The following is a 15,626-nucleotide window of genomic DNA, read 5'->3' on the forward strand; positions in this document are numbered from 1 at the left end:
ATGACTATCAAGATGGCGCTTGAAATGGAAGACTAAGACTGTTTTCGATATGATAGCTGTCAGTGTCAAAAGTGACATCTCTTCAACCAAAACGACACTGACAGGTCAGTATCATATCGGAAACGAATCGAATAGCTAATATTCAAATTGGCCTATCTTAGTGCATCTTACGCGCTCCAATAAGCGCGAGCGAGATATGGCACAGCTTCCAGTGTAAATGCACTGTCTACTTTCAAGGCAGGGACAACCTGAGCCCATGTACGCAATGTGCACAGTCACGTAAGTGGGCTCAATTTGTCCCTGCCTTCAGTCATTCTCTTGGGTAAGCTATCGTCGAGGTCATATCAAAACAAGGTTATAACCCCAACGAATTGTTAATTAAGAATCGAAGGATTAAGTTAATAAACTTTGAGTGCATTAGAAATTAGTAAAAGTCATCTTGTAATTTCGCATTCGCATCGCATTTTCAGACAAATATGCAACAACTAAATTGCATGTGATCAGATTCGACGAAATTGAAGGTTCCATGCAATGTTACACCTAAGTGAGTAAATTATTTAGTTTTTTGTAAAAATATTAAGATTACGCTGACAATCCCTTCTTCACGCTATGCGTAGCGGACTTTCGTTTTTGTTTAGCTACGCTCGTAGCGCTACGCCGTAGCAGAAAGTATGATGTTTCTCCCGTCAGTCACGTCTCAGGTCACGGCGAAGCGTGGTCACCATTATGGCGCTCGAACCGGAAGCCATTAATGACACTTTTAAGGATAATTTAATATCTTTTTTTATATTTTATCTCCGACACTTAGAGACTTATACATCTCTAAAGAATTTTAGTATTTTATGGTTTTATTTTATTTATCATAGTTTTTTTGTGTAATTTGACATTTAGAGACAGTATACATCATTAATAAAGTATTTATTATTTCATCGATTCGATATTTGTAATTGTTTTTTTTTTTTTTAATTTTTATTGTTTGTAAAAATGGACATGTAAAAGTGCCCCTGTGGCCTATTTGTTGAATAAATGATTGATATTTGATATTTGATATTTAAGAGCTCATATCAAAAATGTATCTCATCATACTCAGCATCATATCAAAAATAAATTCAGATCAAACTCATAATTAGTTATAACCACAAGAATATTTCTCTTAATACGAGTATTTAGTGAGCCAAAGTGCCATTATACGCATAACAACAATGAGGCAGTTTTTGATTAAACAAATAGTCAATGTCGTGATTAACGCTTAAAGGGTTTATAGGTAGTGCAGAGAATCCAATCAATTCTGATTAAAAACAAACATGAAAAATTGTGTAAAGTAAGCAAGCAACCAGGGACGCTATTGTTAACACGAGTGAACGCAAATACTTTCAATTTTAATGTTTGAGTTAGTATTTTAAAATCAAAAATATTTTCGAACAAGTGAGTTTTACACAAACACATTTTATACCCGATAAAAGTTAGGTCAGAGGCAGATCCGCTACGAAAACAACAAATGAAAACCGAACTGATTGCACAATTTGCAAAGTTGTTCCTCGCGGGTCTTTTACTCCCGTTACACGCCATGTATTCATTCTAGATATGCAAGCGTCAAAAGTTTGGTGTAGTTTCAAACGCGAATGGCGCAACGGGCGCCGCCCGCGGCAGTAGACTGTTAGGCGTCGACGGGAACACCCACCAGTTGAGCTCTAAGTTCAAGTTCGGCAAATTCAAATTTAGAATCCCGAACGCGCAAAAACTACAGTTTGTTTTTTTTTTCGTGTGAGTGTTTTGTGCCAGGATTAAAAGTGATTATTCTAACTTTGGGTGAAGTTTGCTGTGCGACGGATTATTTTCAGGTAAATTAAGTGTAAGATTAAAATTAATTTTGACTGCGGCTGAATTTTAAGCAGGTGGGGTGTTTTTGGAGCGTTAACAGGTTGTTTTGTTATTTAATTTAAATTTACTTATTATTCGGGTGGTTAGCGCTGTGTTTATTTTAAATGATTGCATATTTTATTTTGAACTTATTTGTAAGGTCTTTTATTGATATTTTAAAGGTAATCATTCTGACGCAGTAAAGTGGAAATATAAAAGCAAAATTTTGGTATATTTAGTACCTAGCATTTACTATTAATTTTGGAAGTAATACCAACTATTTTTTTAACTGTAATAACTTGGAAATAATATTTCTCTAAGTGTTTTTATGGAATTAATACTTGTCGTTCGTATTTTCTCAAAATCGCCCAAAATTATCTTCGGTGGGTAAAAGTATAAGTTATTATAAAGACAATTTCAAAACATTATTTTATGCATTTAAATTGAACATAAAAAAATATCAAATTTAAATACTATTTGTTACAAATTTCTGGGTTAACAAATAAAGTGGTTAAATCTCTACATTGGACCAGCAATGTACGGCGATAATCATGAGGTGAAAACTGACAATAATTCTGCCGTGCTACGATCGAACATTTAAAGGGCTATATGTACTGTAAACCGTTGTACGATACATGTGTTTTAATTTATCGCCACTCGTTTCGAATTTCCTATTTCTCGCACTTGTATCGTAATGTACTATTACATCAAACATTTATTCAGCAAATAGGCCACAAGGGCACTTTTACATATCAAATTTTTACAAGCCTAAAGATCAAATATAACTCAATACAGTTACACACACAAGTACAAACCAACGTTATTATGTACAGCAAGCTGCAAAATTGCATAGACACATTATGTTCTCTTAGGTGTCTGTGTGTCTGTATGATAAATGGTGGGCCTGGCACTAACGTGCCAAATGTGACTCTCAAGTCTTCTCTTGTAGATAACAATTGGGCCAAAATAATTTTTGGTGTCTTGTTTTTTGTTCCCAAAAAATGTGACGGAGTGGAGCTTTTTGTATAAGATGAAATTTATTTTTAAAAAAATTTCATGTAAATTTTAATTTACAGCTTGAAAGATTTTTTATTTTTATTTTGGTACAATACACAAATACTAGTGTGACAGAGTGGTCAGAAATAAGACAAGGATATGTTTGAGGCAATTACCATTCACCAAAAAACTAGATGTTTTTAAATGTTATATGATCTCATGCCAAGATTAAAACCCATAATCTAAGAGGCAGTAACTAGGTAAGTACTTATATACTGTAAAGTTATAACTTAGTTCGTTATTTGTACACCCAGGCGCGAAATTGCATGGCCACTTTATGAATAAATTCATTCATAGTGTATTTATGCAATTTAGCAAGTCGCTAGACCTACATCAGTTATATTAAACGGCAAATAAATCAATCAAGTTTCCTCAAACACAAATTGTCTTCGAAGAACTTTGTCAACATTGAAATTTATTGGGTAACTTTAAAATTAGAAAGCCCTACTCGTAATTGCCTTTCTTACAACGGCCTTGCTCGAAATACGTTGGTAATAACAAGTAAATTAAATATTATTAAACTACAAATTACATAATAGACAGTCAATAAAATATTCGAGTTATCTAAAAGGGCTCAATATATTTGAGGATTTTCTTCGATTTCTCCAGGATCCCAACATCAGATTTATTTCCTTACCTGATGTTAATGAGACCGACCATTAAAAAGAATACCTACTAAATCAGTACAAGCGGCTTTCTAAAATTCAAACATGATTCGAAATCTTGACATTAAAAGAAGTGTCGAAAAACATTTATAGGTCTTGGAAGTCTCATAGAAATATATAATGAGATTTTAGGTTGGCTAAGAGCTGCCTGTGAAACCCATGACACATACAGGCGCACAAATACATGAATAAACAATGTTTAGGAATATTTTTCTTAATTACAAGTTTTTTACAAAATATCGATAAATTTAAATCTACAGTCATGAAGCTATAACAAAACGTATTATCTTCAAAATATATCCTTTGCTATACAATCGCAAACATAATTATGTTACAGTTATCAACAATACGCTGCAATAAAAAAAAATATTAACGTATTTTTAGGCCACCCTGTATACTCGTATGTAGTGTAGTGTACTACTAGGAACCCTTATAGTTTGCCATGCCCGTCTCTCTGTCCATCCGCGGCTTTGCTCCGTGAACGTTGGTGCAAGAAAGCTGCAATTTGGCATGGATTCATAAATCTATCATGGCGACAAAGTGGTAAAACAAAAATTACACGAAAAAAAGTAGGTACTTCCCTACTCGTACTATATAACATCTATATTAGTTTATAATATTTATATACTTATTAAAATAATTTGATAAAGATTTTTTATTGATTGATTTATTTATTATTTGATAATTTGAAAGTTGTACCTAAATAATATATTATTTTTGTCTAAAATTCATTTTACGCATGTAATTAAAAGACATTTTTTGGTTTACAAAGATGTTTGATTAGCGTTGCATTTTAATTTGTGTATTTTTTTTTCTCATTAAATAGCAAACCGAAAAAAATGCAAACGAAAAATATGTCCAATTAAATATAAAGAGCTTCATTTATTTGCCAAAAGATTTAAATGCCTTTGATGTTCTCGTTATTTATTCCAAAAATAATCCAAAAGAATAAATTAAAGACGTGCCGATTAAACATCCAACTAATGAGCGTCTAAGTATAAATTCCTAAGAATTGACTTTGCAAAATTCTTAGAAATTACGAGTAATTTGGGATGATAGCTTTTAATAAATACACAATTCCAAAATATGTGATATACTAGTTCGTGTCATCCACGATGTTGCACAGATTTGTCTAATGTAACCTTTGATAACATGACCATACGAATCAATTATATACCTTAAAATTAATTGCTTACGAGTATTTTGCGGGTAAATCAACATTTTCATGTAACTCGTTGCCATAGTTACGGTTACCTACGGACTAAGCACGATTGAATTTTTATCGCCAATTACCATGCCTGTCACGTTCTAACAAGTGTTAGTGCGAAAGTGACAGGCATAATGACAGGTGACCGTGCTATCAAGATATATAATAAGTTACCTAACTCTATAAAAAATCAGGAAAAGACTACTACATTCACTAAATTATTAAAAATATTTCTAATAAATAAATGCTATTATTCCCTAAGTGAATACTTTGAAGAGGATACTAATGATTGATGGTAATACTAATGGTTTATGCTAAAACTCATGTATTTAATTGCAATGTTTAGATTATTGGTTTCTCATTGTTTAAAGTAGATTTAGTCCTCTTAAATTGCTGTGCCCTTGCAGGGCGTCACATGTACTTCTACACTTTCTGTTCCATCTTATGTGATTTGTGATATGCAATAAAGATTTGACTTTGACTTTGATAAAAAAGCAACCATGCTGCCACCGCTTGTTTTATGGTATTTCAAATAGCCTTTATTTTTAGTGCAGTTTTATAACTGCCCTATCCATAATGTATCATCGACTTAGCATATTAGTAAAACGTATTATGAGATAACAATACACAACAACAATAGTAAACTGTACTTAATAATATTCTCTCCTTCCCTGTCAATTTAAAACTAATTAATTTAAAAGCATGTTTAAAATGTTGTATATAATGTTAATTCAGAGCACAAAAATATTTATTTATTCATAAGTGGTTTAAATAAATATTACTACGAACAAACTATACTACTATTGTCGGAGGCCAATAAGATCATACATTTTAACATCAAAATGATATCTAAATATAGTTATTTAGTTATTCTTAAAGCGTGCTTTTCGACAATGTTTTAAGAATGACACGCTAGACCTTGCCGGGCCCGGGCCGAGGCATCCAACACGGCATTGTATATGACGGCTGATCGGTGATCACCTGGTGATTTTTTTTCTGTCGGTGGCAAACAAGCATACGGCCCGCGTGATGGTAAGCAGTCTCCGTAGCCTATGTACGCCGGCAAATCCAGAGGAGTTACATGCGCCTTGTCGACCCTAAACCTCTGGCAATGGGAACTCTTATCTTCCGTGGAACCCCTTCCGAGAGCGCGCAACTATACGCTAAAATACATTTTTATACTGAATAGGTACTATAATCTTAACAAAATTTAATGAAACTTATATTATAGTAGGCATACTCCAATTTATTGGCAAAAATACAGTCACCACATTACAATGCAATCAAAGTACAATTTCAATTTATGCTGAAAACAAAACAAAATCTAAAACTAAAAACTAAATTTAAAAGAGTTACCTCTCTGCACCACCAGATTTAGCCCGACACTTCCTTGAGAAAATTCTTGGTGTCGAACAACCACGGGCCCAATATCTTAATTGTAGGCGCCACAAACTCATACTTATTCGCCAAGAACGCGTATTTGCGACGCTTTAGAGTTTGGGTCTAGTCCACGTCAGTCCAAAGCTTCCGAGCTGATCCTTCCATGTGGGATGGAGCCAGCGATTTAGGTGGCATCCCAGGCCAATGGGTGACCCAGGCTCCAGGGCACGAGGGTACAGCCATCAGCTGCACAAAAACCTGACGGCTACAAAGTCGCGGGGAGAGAGGCAGTGCTGAGGGCGCGGAGGATCAAGTCGGTAATGGTGGCATGTCTGTAAAGTCGGCCAGCTCTCGTTCTGCAGTATATGCCATGCCGAATCAGAGTATCCACCGGTTGCTATATTATTAAAAATTACAATACTATAATATATATAATTTGCCCATATCTCTTAAAGTTTAATTCCCAAAGGTTTCTAGGATTACGGGAGCCTTATGAAATACGGGATTTAAATTTAATCGTCTTATACTGTGTGTTACCAAATATATACATACCTTTGTTATTAATTACAGAGCTTTTCATTAAATGAAGTCTTAGTGGCTACAAATCCGATATCTTACTGTTCCCTCTTAAGAGGCTGTCAACACCTAATGTCCTTGAAATTGATGTTACTTTAACAGTTTTTTAAGAAAGACTATTTGTTTTAGTCAAGTAAGAAAAATATATGTTCGTATTAATTGAATTGATTGAACGAAATCGGTTCGATAGAAAATGATTGCAAAGATTGGTCTTAAAATCACAATTAAACGGTTTTATGTCTTTATTGTTTTGACTTATGGGTCTGCAATTAAAATCACAATTTCAAAACATTTATATCTAAACCAAGATTGAGTAAAATATTACACTAATAACCCACTTTTTTTATTTAAATATTTTTCTTATTATTCCCTTGCCCAGGCCCAGTAACATGCGACAGTGCTAAATCATTTACTCCGATACAAATAGACAGTGTGCGCACTTTAGGTATTGACAGCCTCTTAATACCTCTGTTAAGGAATTAGTTACTTATTGAGATTAATTTAATATAACAATGGCCTCAAGTAACTTTTTTTTTATCTTATGGACAATGTTCGTGTCTCGCGCATGAGAAGAGGCCTGTGCCCAGCAGTGGGACGTATATAGGCTGAATGTCATAGATACTTAAAGCTATTTACAAATTTATACCTGTCCCGTTATTATGGACAATGTTAAATTTTGTCGAGCTTTTCTATAGTAGCGAATTGATAAACGCGCCAAAAGTATAGCTCCCTGCCATCACCTGACCGTGACCGTCTAATTGCATGATAGCGTATAATCTGCAGTAATATATATAAATAATAAATAAAATGTGATTTATTTAGGTATCACCCCAGTACAATACAATAATAATTACATCCCAAATATACAATTAAATTTCTATAATCTAAAATAAAAATTAAAGCTATAATTAGAAATACTAATTCAATAGGTGCAGCGGGGATACCTTGCTCATACAGTAGCTTCGCTTTCGCTCACTCTCCCAACAAACGACCAGTGCCTTTCACGCATTTTTTTTTGTACTGTACTCGAAGTTTATTGAACGATCGTTTCGTGAAATGATACCACAGCTGACTAGTGTAGAGCGCCTGACAGTATGCCTTGAAGAATGTTATTTTGGCTTGATCGGAACAATGAGCAAACCGGCGTGCCAGCATGTTGCTTCTCATCGCTATGGCCCGCCGCTGTCTTTCGAGATCGACATCGTCCTTTAATGTGTCTGTCAAAACATGCCATAGATACTTAAATCATTTTCAAATTTATATCTGTCCCGTTTAGCCTAACGAGTGGAATGATATCTGGGCTCTTATCATATTTAAAAATAATTAATTCTGATTTTTTTACATTGTATTTTAGTCCGTGTGTTGCAACATAACCCTCACATATTATCGACACTAGTATCCTAAGCCCCGTGAGAAAAGAGCTCAGCAGCGCCATATCGTCCGCATAGCTAAAGTTGTTGGCACATACGCCCGCGACATTGACACCCGACGGCGGCGCTGCTGAGATCCTCTATCAGGTCGTTTATATAAAGATTAAACTGCAATGGCGACGTCAGTCTACCCTGTCTAACTCCGCATTGCAACTTATACGCGTCCGAATTGGCATTTCCCCATCTAACGCTATTCATCTGGTTCCCGTACCAGTATCTCAATAGAGTGGGCTATTTTACTTGGTACGCCTGCCTTTGATACTTTATCCCACAATAAATTATAGTCAATAGTATCAAAAGCACGGCTCAGTTTTTTGCTGCATAATCATTCAGATTCGACGAGCTGTCTGGCCCAGTGGGTAGTGACCCTGCCTATGAAGCCGATGGTCCCGGGTTTGAATCCCAGTAAGGGCATTTATTTGTGTGATGAGCACGGGTATTTGTTCCTGAGGCATGGGTGTTTTCTATGTATTTATCTATTTAAGTATGTATATCGGCGCCTAGTACCCAAAGAACAAATTTTGCTTAGTTTGGGGCTAGCCCCAAACGCCTAATCGACCTAGGTCGATATGTATAAGATTGTCCCAAAATATTTATTTATTTATTAGATAGTTTCCTCTGTATATGCTAAAGATATCGCATTTCGTCTAAAAAAAATACAAAAACTCCAAATAAAGAGTAAGCCACCTCGGTGATAGGAAATTAAGTAGCTGTATCCCTCAGATTTACTGAGACCCTTATCTGATCTCGATACGGTCTCTTGTGGCCCTTGGGTCAAACCATAGACTAACTTAGACAGACTCCACATTTTGCAGTCCAATTTTAAAATTCGCCGGATGTTGATGTTTATTATTTATTTATTATTAACATTAAAAGATACATATTAAAGAGATACGGAGTCCCACATAATAGTTTACACGGTTTATAATAAAATTCATATCTACATCTATAGGCTTAATAATTACTTTACAGTACATATGGGGCTACTTTATAGCACTAGTGCGAGAAGTAGCATATTATGTTACTGTGTCGAACATTTAAAGGGCCATATGTACTGTAAAACGTTGTACGATACATGTGCGAATAGGTAATTCGCAACTCGTGTCGATTTAAAACACTCCCTTCGGTCGTGTTTTAATTTATCGCCACTCGTTTCGAATTTCCTATTTTTCGCACTTGTATCGTAATGTACTATTATGCAGTTTACAAGGTAACTGCGGAGCTTCTTACCAAACTTAACTCTGCTTCCTTCCTTCCGGCTTCCTGTCTGACGTCAGAGGGCAGGCTGTTAAGTATATAGGGTAGGCGTTTATGGAGACACCTATCGCTGTAATAATTAGCGATCCTCGGTACGACAAACTTGCCCGCAGACACCGTGGTCATTTAATAGTTAGTTTTTTGCATCACATAATTCTGTAGCACAATACTAAAATTTGAGGGTTGTCTCGGCGGTCCTACATATACCTGCTGCAAAACAAAGTGGATTTAGCCACTCTGTTTATTTGTTGTTTGTTTTGGGATTTCCATCGGAATCATGCTATCTTTTTCGTACTTGCACGGTCTTGGCCCACTCATACTGTAATAAGTTAATAATTACCCAGCAATAGCTGCGCATATATTTTAAATAAATACTTGACATGTAAAATAACGTTGCTTTTACCAATAAATGTCTGATTCTGATTCTTATGGAGCTGGACTCGCAACAGCAGTGCAGTTAGTATTATGCATTATAGGTTTGGTATCTGGCCTCTCTGTGGCACTTGTAAATTCATATTTAAGTGTGACAGGAAGGCAACACGTCAAACCTGGTTCGGGGTAGGCCCTGTGACTTATTTTGCCCGTTCGCCATTTGGTGCTGCAGCAGGTGTAATATTTTTTTATCAAGCGAAAGAACTCTGCAGAAGTAAACATGAGGGTTTGATGATATTATGCGATATTATAAGGAAAAAATATTTTTATTTATTTACATACTTCAAACACGTTAGGTAATGCTTATTATATAAATTATTATTTATTTTAAATCATACACTTTTGATCGTATCTGATTTAAGTCTGTACTGTCCAATTCTAAAAACGAAGTATCTAAACGTACCAATAGTTTTCAAACCTGACTCCTAATTTAGATACATTCTGCATTACGAAGATAAAACTTTACTCGTGGAAATTCGTACTAACCCCAAGCGTGTCTAGGGCGGGTTGCAATAAAGTTAGCTTATGTTTGTAATAGTTTGCACGTGAGGCGACACTGTAAAACTTTAGCCCACTGTAACTTTGGCCCGCGCTTGACACAAAATATTGAGTGGACTCCACTTATTATTATTTTAAGAGAAATACTATGGGTCATTAGAATACGACTGGACCACTGGAGCCACCAATACTAAAAATTACTGAATTTAAATCTAAGGAGACTCGAGTTCTCCTCAAATTTAAATTACTAGTTTAAATCACTGGGTGTATACCCCAAAGTGTTACATGTTTCATCTATTTGGTTTGTGGTCTATGGATCGAGCAATGCTAGACAAAATTGGGCTGCACCAAACAAAAGTTGCTCAAAACTACAATTTATATTCATGAGATATTGAGAACGCTCCTTTTTGTATATATTTTCCATACAGCTCATTTTTACTTACGAAACAGCCACAAGACTAAACTAAATTTTAAGCGAAATAATTCTTAAATATGGTGATATATTTAGTCACTTCTTGACAGGTTGCGCATCGAAGGCACAGACATATTCGGCATTCAGCCACGGTTGTAAATTACGTAAAAATATTTTAAACAGCTATTAAATTAATCAAATTTAAACATATAAAATAATATTAATTTATAAATGTCAGTATTTTAAAAGTAAAACTTATTTACGCTACTTGGATTATATGAATTAGTGATAAAATGAAAAAAAAAAAGCTATAGGTCCCTAGGGAGTTGTAGCATTTTTTTTTCACAATACATAACTCCCGCGGGAACAATATGGGCCTTTGTCCTTCAGTACACCTGCATGAAATAAGATCTTGTTCGGGCAAGTGTAATGAAAAGTAATTAATCATCCATAAGCTTTTGCGCGGATACCCATCCATCATAAATAGCATATTCTTACTAAATAAATACAGGATGTTATTATTTAACGCAAATATTTGAAAAGAAGGGTCGTATGTAATCATTGACAATGTTCCCCACCGCCCTACTTGCAAAATTCCAAAGATATTTTCCTTAACGAAGTCCTTCCTGCTTCAAAAAGCTTATACTTAGCCTTATTTTTTGGTTAAATTTGTAATAAACGTAGTATACGTTGTTCAGTAAAGCTGTGTTAACTTTGTAATATGGTTTTTCAAATAAAATTATATTTAACATTATTAAGCGTAGATTTAGTTATTTGTTATAATCGTATTATTTAAGGTATCCGCGTGAAGAAAGGTGAATTATTTTAAGGGAAGTTATTTATTATATACAAACAGTGCCAGCTATGGGTTTTTTGTCTTCAAACAAAAACGTCACTTTTGACGCTGACCTATCCGACCCATATCGTATCTAGACCTAATATTTGAATGCCTCAAGGGCCTATTTTAGATATAAGCTAGTTATAGTAACCATCTGTATATATCCATTATGTATATTGTTATTATAAATAAATAATTTTATATTTGAAGAATATTAAAGTTCGAATCAAGCCGTTAGTTTTAGCATGTGCCTATCCCCAGGTTTAAGATTCTTTATGCCACATTTCATCAAAAAAGTGACTGATTTGTAGACACAATAGTTTTACATGTATTATATAAAACTTTAGTATTCATTCAAATACTTAAACTACATATGTTTGGTTACAACAATAGCTCAGGCCGCGAAATGGAGTAACTGCTATTCCTGCCGAGGCATATAATACCTAGTGTTTTTCTCCAAAAATGCGAGGAAAGAAGGTAAACTAATCATTATTTAAACATCAAGCATCACTCAAATCGAACCTAACACTAAAACCGTCAAAAACGATTTCCGTGTTCAATTATTTTTTTTAAGTTAAAGGCACAACTCATACTACCATTCAGTACCATTCAATATTCGTTTATTCAATTTAATTGTGCAATATAAGTTGTATGTGCACGCATGAGATCCTGAAAAAATATAAGAGTTACCTATTTAGTCTTTGATTTCATAAAGCAGTAATCACACGATCATACACGACGGTCTTGTAAGTTGGTAAACGAGGTATGTAAGTTGCTTTATCTTCCTATCTCACTCTATTAGCTTGAAATGACTGCTGACCCGTATAGACGCGGCTATAATAATAATTTTGCTGTTGTATCGATTTTATTGCACAAAAAAGAGCACGTTACATTAAGAACACAGTACACAGGAGTTTGTACAAACATGACAGTGTGGGGAGGTCAAACTTTCGACCCGTAAACTAGGCTCACCTAGTTTAGGGGTCTTAGCTTACTAAGCACCTGTGCCTGTAATAACTTCCCGTCCGCTAAAACAGGACAATAACTAGTAGCTCTGTGAGCTGTAGACCTCGCGAGCATAGCTTATGGCTCCTCTACACGATGGCCCAGCGTAGGCAAGTCCTATAGTCTGTATCTTTAGGTATATAAAAAAAGGTAAACAAAATCTACCCTCAAATGGCTCCTTAAGGCAGCTGAGGGTAGATGAAAACATTACATGATCAAATAACGTAGGTTTAAAGTCAGGTCATTCAGTGACAGATCCAGGCGGTTTTGTATTTGGTTGATTAACCAATAAATATTAAAACTACCCGAAAATTTACAAATTGTTTGTTTACCTTTTTTTAAATACCTAAAGATACAGACTATAGGGGCGCATTTATGCGTTAGAGCAGCGGTTCCTAACTTGAGGGTAATTACCCCCGTAGTGGTAAATCTGGTATTTTACGGAGGTAATAAGCTCAATTAAATATGACAGAAATTAGGCCTGTAAGAAAGAATATTGATATTTATTGGGAGTAGGGGTAAAATCGGGTTCCCTAGTTAGTCATAGGGGTGGCAGAACTGACAAGGTTAGGAACCACTGCGTTAGAGGGAGCAAGTGATATTGCTATCTCATTTCACCGCATAGCTGCGTCCTACGCTGGGCCATCGTGTAGAGGAGCCCTTAAAACTGAATAAATGTACCTATGGCTCCGCTGTTTAGAAGAATTTATAAAAACTAAATTGACAAAAAAACATAATTATCGAATAGGATGGTCCAACTTTGTATGTAGAGAAAAGTTGAAAGGATTTTATCTTCACATGGCTCCCTTTATAGAACAGTAATCTATGTGCCAAATTTGAACTCATTGCGAATGATTAGGTGGTCGCTATGATTTTGTGATTTGCAATATCCTCATACAAATACAAAAATGCAAAGTTACCTAAAACAAAAAAAACGATCGCCATCTTTTTAAGCATACTTATAAATAATAAATAAAACGAATAAAGAGCCCTAAAAGACATTTCCAAAGCAGATTTATTAATGGGTCAATTTATTTTCATACTATTTTGTATAGCAGTATTGTTTCATTTATAGCGACCTCTAAATAATGTTAATTGCTCTTAATTTTTTATAGATGCTTTTTCGTATATCAAAATTTAAAAATACCTGCACGGAAAAGGAATTTTATATTTATTAATAACTAAGAAAACTTTGTAGACACGTATATTTACTGCCATCTTTGGACATATAATTAAAACTTTTGGAACGTTATGGTGCCATCGCTCGAAACGATGCTGTCAAACATTTGGCCTTTTATCTATTAGATGGCGCCACTTTTAGGTCTTTAACAATTTTAACATATATTAGTAAACGAATAAGGATCAAAAAGATCATTAAGGAAAGGAAAGTCAAATGGTGTTCTACAATTTTTATCATGTATCGAAAGATTAAGCAGCAATTTTACTGTAGCAACAAAATTTTGTTTGACAGTCCACCTCCATTTCAAATTCTCTTTGCCAACGCCTACAAAATGGGAAGGAAAGAGAAAATACTCCCTTTCCCGTTTCCAAACGCCCACAGTTAGTCGGTCATCCCCTGAATGGTAAAAGTAGAACCACCTCCATCTTCGTCGGCAGAAGAAGGGCCATCAGAGCTTCACTCTGTAGTGTTTTATCTCTATAGGATTTGGCAATTTAATCCGCTATAACATCATTTTGCTACATCGAATACCTTGACTAAAATATCAACAGAAGATGTGTAATAAATCTTCGGAACATTGTGTTCCTGAAAATTTGTGGCCTGAATTTTTATAGACAAGATTATAGCAAGCATCGCCGGCTCTTAGTAATCTATATGCACCAAAATTTTCTAAAAGAATGCCACGAACCGTACCGAAACTTTCTGCGGCGACTGCACGCAGGAAATATGTTAGAAAACCGTTTCCCTCTTTTAGCTATGATATATATTTTTTATTTATTAAAGCAATATAACATACATTTACGTTTAAACTTCTATTCCTAATATAATATCAATATTCCAATCTACAACTACGTCTCTATAGCAAAGCCAAAGTTGATAAATTAATCTAAATGTAAAAACTGCTCAGATTTTTTTAAACATGAACCCGTTTTCGCCTGCGCAACTGTCCGTCTCCTTGAACTTTAACGGCTGTAAAAAAAGTTCAGACAATAAAACTGAAACGAATACGCTTTGCTCGCGCTTCGTGCTCGCTTGATCAACAATACGGTCAATACGAAATTTAAATACAAAAAAAAATACAAAATGTTACAATTCAGGGAATAGATCCAGGGTCCTCTTCTCTCTCCCTGTTACAAAGCTTAGTCAATAAAAAATAGGAAATTAAAGTGCAAAAAAAAAAACAAAAAGATTTCATTGTTCGGGATTTGAGCCCGGAACCTCATGATTGTAAAGTTAGTGTATTCCAATTGAGCCACGAATGGATATATGTGACACGGTGAAATTAGGCTACTTATTCTCGAATAAAACCTAAATATCTAAATACCCCCTAAACCAGCGTTCTAAAATATCTGAATTTTTCGCAAATCACTCTGTAACCATGTCTCACAAGGAGGAAACTCTTATGATATCGATACGGCTATTTGTTTAGGCGCGACGTACCATGACTCCGCCATTTTGAAAAAATTCCAAAAACTGGATCGACAAAAAAATTCTATTTGATCATAGAATATGGTCGCAAAATTTCACGCGAATCGGTTGAGAATTGCGACCTGTAGAGGAGAACATCCGGACATACGAAAGCAGATTGCGCGAGTCAAAACGTAGACCTACGCTACGCTTCGGTCAATTACTTGATAGTATTAATTTGAGTTAGATCAAGAAGAAGATTTTCCCGTTCTATTTTTGCTACAGTTAGGTGAATTTGAAAAAAGGTAATTTTTATGAAGTTTTTACAATTGCTTTCCAAAATTGTACCTTTGTCTGTCCCGTAGGTAATTATTTTATTTAGAAGTAAGTATACGTAATACCATGTTATATCTATAACCACAT

General features: G+C 34.9%; 1 protein-coding gene across 1 annotated transcript in view; it reads left to right on the top strand.

Moving 5' to 3' along the window:
• Nucleotides 1-477: 477 nt before the first annotated feature.
• LOC133529475 (dopamine receptor 1) overlaps nt 478-15,626 on the top strand; it is a 172,980-nt gene continuing 157,831 nt past the window's right edge. Inside the window, exon 1 of the mRNA XM_061867190.1 lies at nt 478-1,841. The gene's annotated coding sequence lies outside the window, so the exon portion shown is untranslated. The remainder of the gene's footprint in view (nt 1,842-15,626) is intronic.

Source organism: Cydia pomonella, chromosome 21, assembly GCF_033807575.1.
Source record: "Cydia pomonella isolate Wapato2018A chromosome 21, ilCydPomo1, whole genome shotgun sequence".
NCBI lineage: Eukaryota > Metazoa > Arthropoda > Insecta > Lepidoptera > Tortricidae > Cydia > Cydia pomonella.